General features: G+C 37.4%; 1 long non-coding RNA gene across 1 annotated transcript; it reads left to right on the top strand.

Annotated features, from left to right (window-relative positions):
* Positions 1-1,836: 1,836 nt before the first annotated feature.
* LOC124171054 lies at positions 1,837-2,285 on the top strand. The gene is made up of 2 exons (XR_006867636.1): positions 1,837-1,906; positions 2,050-2,285. It is a non-coding gene; the product is annotated as an uncharacterized LOC124171054 (long non-coding RNA).
* Positions 2,286-9,154: the final 6,869 nt, after the last annotated feature.

Genomic DNA, 9,154 nt, shown 5'->3' with positions numbered 1-9,154 from the left:
ATCGGATAGCACTCCATTCGAAACAGCAACCAGAAACTGAAAATTACCTCGAACGAAAAGACCTGCGAGTGAAACAGGATTTCATCAGGACTTTTCAAGTCCGTAAGGGCAGCATTTTCGTTGTCATTCGTGTGGCACATCCGATACAAACAGAAATTGAAGGTGTATCTTATATTCAAGCCAACATTATTTTGTAATCCTCATTGGTATATTATTGATTTTGCTGCAATATTTACCTTGTCGCCAAGGTTTTTCCCAAGAACCCTACAGTTTTTCCAATCACTACAGCTGATGCAACTCCACTACGAAAGCTTTTCGGATTCATAACGTCTGAATAATTAAGTACTATTAAAATACAAATTCAACAGGAAAATAGAATATTATTTTTATGCTACAAAAATAATATTTTTCGTTCCCAAGTCTATTTTCCGCGGTTTTATTTAGGTATCTAGTATGTCAGATGCACATCATGTGTGCGATCTGGCCCGAGGGACCAAAAAATGTGCGGGTGGGGATGAGGACCCCCGGTTACGATAAGGCGGGGACACCTTCCAGCGAATGGGGATTTATTTCCTCCGTGACTTCCGAGGAAGCGCATGACAAAATTCTGCGTCCATACGCTCTCAGCTTTCCATGAATACGGATAAAAAAACTCAAAGTGACACCCATGCTGAAAGTAAAAGGGCTCTGATGAGAAAGGGTAACTGATCCTCGAGTATCACTACTGTCAGGGTGCACACACACCCAAGAGTGCGAGTGAATTCCCGTTGGCGACGGCCACGGGAGAAGCGAGAGAGGAGGAGGAGCGAGAGCTTGCAGAAGCCTCGCCCGCCTCATTCCTTCAAAGAGGAACACACTGAAGATAACAAACCCTAGTCAAAAACGCCGACGCAAGGTTGGATTGTCTGTGACGACTCTACCGGCTGACAAGAGAACTATCTCCAAACTCAGACGGCCTCGAGGGAGGAGAAAAATTTATGTCCCACGTCCTCTTAAGACCTGACGTTAGGAGCACATGTAGGCACACCAAGCTATGAATAGTTGGGTGTGCATCACACATAAACATGTTTGGTCTGCAACACGCATAAATAACAGAAGTAGGTATTATTACAAGTATATATTGTAAAAGCATAAGCGTCCATGCTTGCAGTTCTTGCGTCTGCTCAGTGTTGCATCCGAGGTAGGGTTAGCCGTCGGATGTAGAATCACGTTTGGGTGTGGCTCCAACACCTTACAACATCTTGGCGTGGGAGCTGGTCTCCATGGGAAGTTGCACAGGTGATGTGAAATGCTGCTACCGTTACCAATAGGAAGGCCTCACGGGGCGATGTGAAGGCTGAGCGGTTACTTGGGTAGCCTCGCGCTGTGTCTGATGGAAAACACGTACCTGTTGTGTACGTGAATTAAGGGTGTTCTATACCTCCGCGAAAAACGGCTCTGCAGACTTCAGGTTGCTCGCCATTTGCTCGCTTATTATACACTCTGGAGAGAACTTGTTTTGGATATGGTTTAAGCTAAGATTATTGTTATTGGCAAGTGAAAAAAAATTATTTGAAAAGCATTTATTAATTAGTTATTTGCGCTGAAAAACACAATAAAACGCCTGTTTTCTCGATGTAATTCTACCACGTAGAAAATGCGATTTGAATTTTTTTTTTCGGGAAATGAGAACATTCATCCTTCTTCTTGGAAATAAGATACGTTTCATCAATGTAATATTTGTAATAACGACACTATAGCTCAATTTCCCGAGCGTGTTTTCTCAACGTCAAGCGCTTACGATCTTTTCTTCCATGGCGCTGCTGTATGATCCCCCACTCTCGGTGAAAGAGCTTCTCACCCCACAGCCATAGCTGTCCAAGAGGATAGGGCAAACTGGTTCCCTCGGACTGGATACCCTCTATAGGTGCGGTAAGCTGTACTTAAATTTGATTATTGAATTTTGAATTGTGAAATACAGTAATATCTCTTTATTGTTTTAAAAAAGACGTACTGGTGAATAATATTGCATAAAATGAAGAATTAAAGTTACTATATCGTTTTTTATAGGTGCGGTAAACAAGTAACGACGGGAATGCGCATCGATTCCATGGTTCCTTTCTGAAATACATGATCTTTGATACCAAGTTTTCCGTTGCTTGCGGTTTGAAATCTGTCGTGCCTCATTGCTTTTTTAAAGGCTATAAGTGTTGAAAATGTGCTTCAAGCTAAATTTAAAGTGAGATAACGCTTGATATTACGTAGCAAATGTGTTGTCAGTGGCTGTCAATGAAAATGCAGTGAAATATTCCGATTTCCGTGACCACTCACCAGGGGCCGTATTCTGTATTTCGTCGGTGCCGCACCGGTCGGTTTCCCTTTCAAGCCCACCGACTGGACATCAAACCGTACCGACAACGGATTCCGCACCGACGACGACACTTTAAGCGATTCTGTAAGGTCGTCGGTTTCAAACCAGTCGGTACGGTTCCCCTTCCTTCCCAAACAGGGAAAATCCGAATATATCCGAAGTTTCACGTGTCTCCACCAATGAAAGAAGGGTAAAAACAAGTGAAGACTCATTGGCACAGTTTGTTGTCGTCATTCTCAATCTTTTTATTTGCGGAAATTACGACTTATTGCTAGATTAAGATAAACGATATTGGATAAGTTGTTAACAATGCTGATATAATGTGTGGTAGTAATGCTGTACCTACAGAATCGAAGGAAACAATATTACAACATCACAATAAAGTTGGTATGTGATGGAGATTGTTGTTGCTGGAATGAATTATTGAAACTATCCTTGAGATCGTAGTTTCTTTCTTTAAATATTGGTTCCGTATAATGCTATTTATTCATGATTTGGTAATATAGTTGTCATTAAGTAAGTTCCGTTTAAATGTTATCAACGGAAGGTTATGCCATTGGCACCGTAGCAGACGAAAATAGCATACCATGGAACGTGAACGTAGGATTCAAATGCAAATGTAATATTAGAGGAACAAGTTAGGAAATTGTTATAAAAATATGGAGCTGGGTGCAATTAAAAGAAGTGTAATGACGAGGAAGTAAATAAATTGTGATTGGGTGAAATACATATGTATAAGTTGCGCATTCCAAGTGAGAGAAAATGATAATATTGCGGTAAACCTCATACTTATTAACAAATATCTTCTTTTATCGTCAAGGGAATCAATGGCTGACGATGAAATGAAATATAGTTGCCCGTTACAAATGAAAGAAACTGATACCGTTGTGGCAAACTTCATACTTAAATAAAAAGATCTTATTTCTATGCCGAGAGAAACGCCAAATTGATGATTGAGTGAAATAACAGTCGCCTATTCAGAGTGATATAAAGTGATAACATTGCGGCAAAACTCATATTTAATCAAAAATATCTTTTTTATGTCAAAGGAGCAAATAAATGATGATAGAGAGAAATAAAGCCTATTACAAGCGAGTGAAAGTGGTAACATAAATGAGAGAAAGTCATTATATGTTAGCAAACCTCATTTTTATTAACCATCATCTTATATTTCTGTCAAGGTAATTAATATAGATGATGACACAGTGAATTATAGAGGCGTATTCGAAGGGGCAGAAAAAGATAACATTGCAGAAAACCTCATTATTTACTCGGTGATGAGGTAAAAACAAAATAAAATGTACAATGCGCTCCGGGGAGTTCATGAAACCCACTAGTCGGTGGCCGTACCGACACCTTTTTGCTGTCGGTACGGCTACCGACGATCTCCCGTCCTCTCGTCGGTGCCGCACCGACCGGGTTCGTACAGAATCGCACGACTTCTTACCGGGAGTCGGTGTGACGTCGCACCCGACGAATCGGTGCCGCACCGATCGGTTTGGAGTTACAGAATACGGCCCCAGGTAAGGATTTGTTGATTTTGTCAAACATTCATTTGATCTGTCATTTTATGGGGTTTTTGTTGCTAATGTTGCCATTATTTCTTTAAGGGATACTCAACATTGTAATCCGAGGATATCTACCTTGAAGGAAATGGCTATGTTGTTTGTGCGGTTTGACTGCTCATACTACTCAGACGGCTACACAGGCTATGAAAGTGGCTGTAAACGCCGTGTACGCGGTCATTTATGTCGTGTAAGTATTTGATGTATGTAGTGCTCAATTTATGGATAAAAATATTGTCTGAAATGTTTTACCTTGCGCGATTGTACGTAGATGTGTGTTTTCTTTTGCTGTTGGATGTAGTTGATTACCTAATGCGGTATGTGATTAATGGTCACTGTGTTATAGTTAATTGAGTTGTCAGTTTGAGTTTATTTACCAATGAAATGATAATGTATAAAGCCTTGAAAATAGAGATAAAATTTCCGGTATTAAAAACTTGAGAGCTATATTAGGTGACGGTCTCAGTACAACTGCATTCTGTGTAAGTGATCATGACGGTGAATTAACACCGACGTTAAGGATATCATTTTCATTGTGCTGATTTGTATGTATTATGCTAATTTGTTGGCAATTTCGTGTACAGCGAATTGCCAGGACTATTGTTTTTATGCCGATATTCTGCATGACTTATCTTATTTGTATTGCATTGATTTGGCAATCTTCAGAAACCATGTTATACCATAAATGCTGATAGCTCTTTAAAAATAATTTTTTTGCCCTCTCTATTTAAATAATAAAGATATGTCAAGGACCAAGTTATAGCATACCCAAGTTTGTGCGGGTCAGAGACTAATTTTGTGGTGGCATTGATATGGAATGACTTGTATTTGGTATTCAGAATACCGTTTTGTTTTGTACATGGCTTTCTACGTGACATCAGAAGAAGTGGTGAGAATTATGTGGCAACCCTAATTTGTTCTTACAAGATGTTGCTAAGCTAAATAATAACTTCATTATTTGTGGAAGACATTTTTTCAGAGAGTAATTTACAAATGAAACCCTCAATCAAATTTTAATGCCGTGCCATCTCTGTTTTTTCTGTTGCCTCTTATAAATCCATTGTTAAAATTTCCTCTGGTGTGAATATGGTTGCTTCTACATCACATGGTAAAGAAGGTGAAAGCTCTTGCATATCACAAGTAACTTTGTATCTACTCATCCACATCGATGCAAATTTATATTGTGCATGAAATTCATAATTAATCATTTAGCTTTGCCAGTATTTTTTCTAAGCAAATTATGTCCATGGTATTCTATGAAAGGTTGCATTTCATAACAGAATAATCAGCAAATTGCTATTACATATGCATTCAATGCTTTTATTTTGGCCATTATCATCAAATTACAGTTGCCTTTCACATTTTTTGCAGCTAGCTGTTCGATGCATTTTGGTGACCTCATGTTAGAATTCTCCTCACAAGGATGGTGGAAGTGTGTTGCTGTTGAACTAAAGGTCATGTAATTATTAAAAAATCTAAATGTAAGCAAAAATAAAATATCTCTTGTGGCCCTATACCACACGGGAATTTAAATGACTCTTTTAAAACTCTGCTGCATCTTGAGTGCATTTTAGTATGTAGTGATATTTATGCAGTATTTAAATCTCTGGTGGCCATAATAATTTAATGTGTATCACCTTCATGAGGCCATTGGCTTGTTCAAAATGTCTCTCACCTGCATTTTTTGTTTCAGTATATTTTTAATTATTTGTTGCTGCAAGATGGATCAGAGACACAACGTGAAGTACACTGTCTGTGCCCAGTTTAATTTTTTATGATAATATTGACAGAGTTTTGGGCCCTTTACGTATATTTACAGGCATATTGGAATTATCATACAGGAATATTTTTTACACTGTGACAGTACCAAATATCTTAGATAATATCTTAATGTGAATCTTCATTGGTGACTACATATTACAAGAATAATGAAATTACTACTGGTATCCACTTGATTGGGAAACTTACTTGCCCCAACTACCTCCACGCAGACTAGGTCTTATCAACTATGCACAAATTCATTCCTATTTAGACTACAAAATTTTCCTCTGGGGAAATGCTAGTGTAGCTAGAGAGTTATGCTAGTGTAGCTAGAGATGGAGCAATTTCTATGTGAAAGGTGGCTGTTAAATCATTGTTAAGGGTTTCAATAAGGACACTCACTCTGCCATGTACTTATATTGTCATGAATTTTTTTACGTTTGTCTGTAGTAATCAACATATGCTGATGCCTAATTCTGCTATACATAGCCATGTGAAATGTGGTAAAGAAAATGTTCATCTGGCTAATCAGCCACTGAACATAAGCAAGAAAGGTCCTCAATTCGGCCTCAATGACCGACAATAAGATTCCTAATTCAATTAAACATTTAGCCTGCCAAAATATCTTTAAAAATAAATTAAAGCATCTGCATATCCATAAATGCTACTACAGCGTCGTTGAGATTTTGAATGATAACTTTTTTGTAATCTGCATTTTACAGCTTGTTTCTTCTTTTGTATGTATTTTTTCTATGATTATGCCCTATGTTATTCATGTTAACCTGCAGGACATTAAACGTTGTTATTATTATAATTTTTTAATAAGGATGGTGGCACACTTGCCTTTTTTTAATGCAGATTCATTAATGTTGGTAATTTCTTTCAGGGTTTCTTTGTTGGAGTAAATATCAAGGATCATCACTATGGAGAAAATTAGTGGCTTTTATTCCTCTAAGCAATGTACAGTAAAATGTATTTTATTGGAATGTGTGATGTATTTTTAATCATCATGGATTCATGTTGACATCTGCTGTGTGTTGACTGCAATTGTATTGATTTTGCTGTGTTTACTGCTCATTATTTCGTTAATTAAATCTTTATTAGGAAGTGCAATTTTTTTTTCTATCTCCCAGTATACCAAAGCGTGCAACCCGTGATTTATTGCAGCAATTTCACTAATAATCTCTAAGCTTCGCAGTACCCAGAGATTATTTTGGTAAATATTTGATTCTACATAATGATCAGTAATTCTTAGTGAATAAATTCCTATTAGGGTGAGATGTTCCAGTTTCAAGATGCTTCAAACAATAAATAAGTATATTATGAAGTCCAGTTGTATAATTAGTCTTTTAATTTCAGGGAATGTTTTTTTCTAGGGAGGTTTGGTCTATTGCAATTAAAATTATCACTTTTACATATTTGATATGTTGGTGTTAATTTGAGTTGTAATAAACCAAGACTCCTTGGAAAAAAATATCCCTTTTAAAACTACTGGAATAAATGGAATAGGCAGTGAGGCCGATTTGAATTTCCCGGTGACAACTAACGCCATCTATTGCTGCGTATGAGCACTAGGTCGGCCGGGCCACGAATTTAACACACAGTCGACACTCCTTGCCACAGCAGTCTCTCTCACTACCTCCCCTCCATCGTCTCTTGTGTCCCCTACATCTGGTTTTTTTTTCCTCTATGCTTTCCTCGACCTAAGAAGCCCGTCTGACCCGTGGTCGGGCCCCAGCAGGCCAACAGTTTTTTTCGTTATTATCCGAAGCCCTGTGTTCTTGTGTTGCGAGCGGCATGTTTGAAACGGGGCTAGCGCGAGTTTTCAAGTTTTCTGTTCTCATGCATGGAAAGTGAAAGGAAATCAAAGAGGAAGCATATCTTTTGTGGGAAGGTGGAAAAGAAGTACTAGGAATAATGGTGAATGTATAAATCCTTTTTAAGTGTGCTACATTATTAACAGTTAGTATATCTTTAGACACGTATTTTCATCCACGTAAAATCTGTAAAAACGTGATGCAGCTAAGAAATAGACTATCAAATTATTTTAACCATTTTAGTCATTACAAACCTGCAATAATAGATGTTATTTACACTACAGAAGGAGAAACTGCTTTAAAGTAAGTACCTACCTCTCGATAATTTATTGGCTGTGACTATAATATATTAATTTTTTGTAACCAAGCATTGAAAATAAGATGAATACAGAGAATATACTGCACATTATCAATTAGATTCTAGGTTACACCATTGCCTTTTAAGTTCTTGCTGACGCTAACCAAGAATAAATATTTCACCGAGTAGGTAATATAACGTGCATATCTTCATTTCGTGTCTAAATATTTTCAAAAGTAACCGTTATGTCATCAAAACACGATATGAAAAGTATCACGTTGGTTTATTTGTCTCGTATTTCCGACATATATGTTTCTCGATAACTTGCAATCGAGGGAGAAAACTTCGAAAAGTTATTTTCTTATAAAAATATTCTTATTTATTAAAATTACTATTATTAATCATTACATGAGTCACCCAAAAGAAAGAATTTGAACTTGAACCACCTTGTATCACTAAGCAGGGGTTGATGTTTGGTCGATGTAATACAGCGACGACGTCTAGATGACCGAATTTAATCTTTAACTATCTATCTAACTATTTGCGTAAATATGCTTGTTGTATGCATAAATTAGATACGCGAGATCCAATGAACCTGCAAACCAGTTTTACAAGTATAAGACAAGAATTTTACTTGTGTAGCAGGAGTGACGAGAAAACAAACAATACACACGGATAAAACTCGAATGTGGGATATTTATTTCGCTCGAGTGAAGTTATGCAAACTAACTTCGCGTTATATCTCTCACCAACAACCTGTTTCACGTGCTGCTTACACACTTCTGAGCGATTGATACTCTCAATGAATTGTTCTCACTACAGGTCGTAATGAACCGAAACTCTGATGATGGATGCAACTTTTCTCAGAAGTGGGCGGCAACTTCCGCGATTTTTCAATGCTAATTTTTGTGAGAATGACTGAACGAGGTAGTTAGTTATTTTTACCCATCCATCGACCGAGTTATTAACTAAAATTAAGATTTCGTGCCAGAGTAAACGACCACATTGCGATATAAATATGCGACACTTCATGTAAAATACTAGTGCGCAGGATCAGGTAGACTCATTATATTTAACTGTTGAAATTATTAGGCATAATAAGACGTCTAGAAGTTTATGACAACTAAATGTAATTTCATTAAAAGTTCTTCAGTTTAGAATGATACTAACATCACCGCAGAGCGGTTGTAGTCATTGGGAAGAAACTAAAATTTCTCAGGAGCATTACCCGATCAATTTTTCTCTACCCCTCGAGTACACTGTATGACCCTTCCAGGATGGAACCCTGGATTGAAGTTAGGTCTTGTACTTAATATGTCTCCCATTTTTTTAATTTCGAAGGGAATTTTAGGTCTTATACTAC

Source organism: Ischnura elegans, chromosome X (assembly GCF_921293095.1).
Source record: "Ischnura elegans chromosome X, ioIscEleg1.1, whole genome shotgun sequence".
NCBI lineage: Eukaryota > Metazoa > Arthropoda > Insecta > Odonata > Coenagrionidae > Ischnura > Ischnura elegans.
Note: the sequence above shows the minus strand (reverse complement) of the source record. Positions and strands in the feature narration are given on the sequence as shown.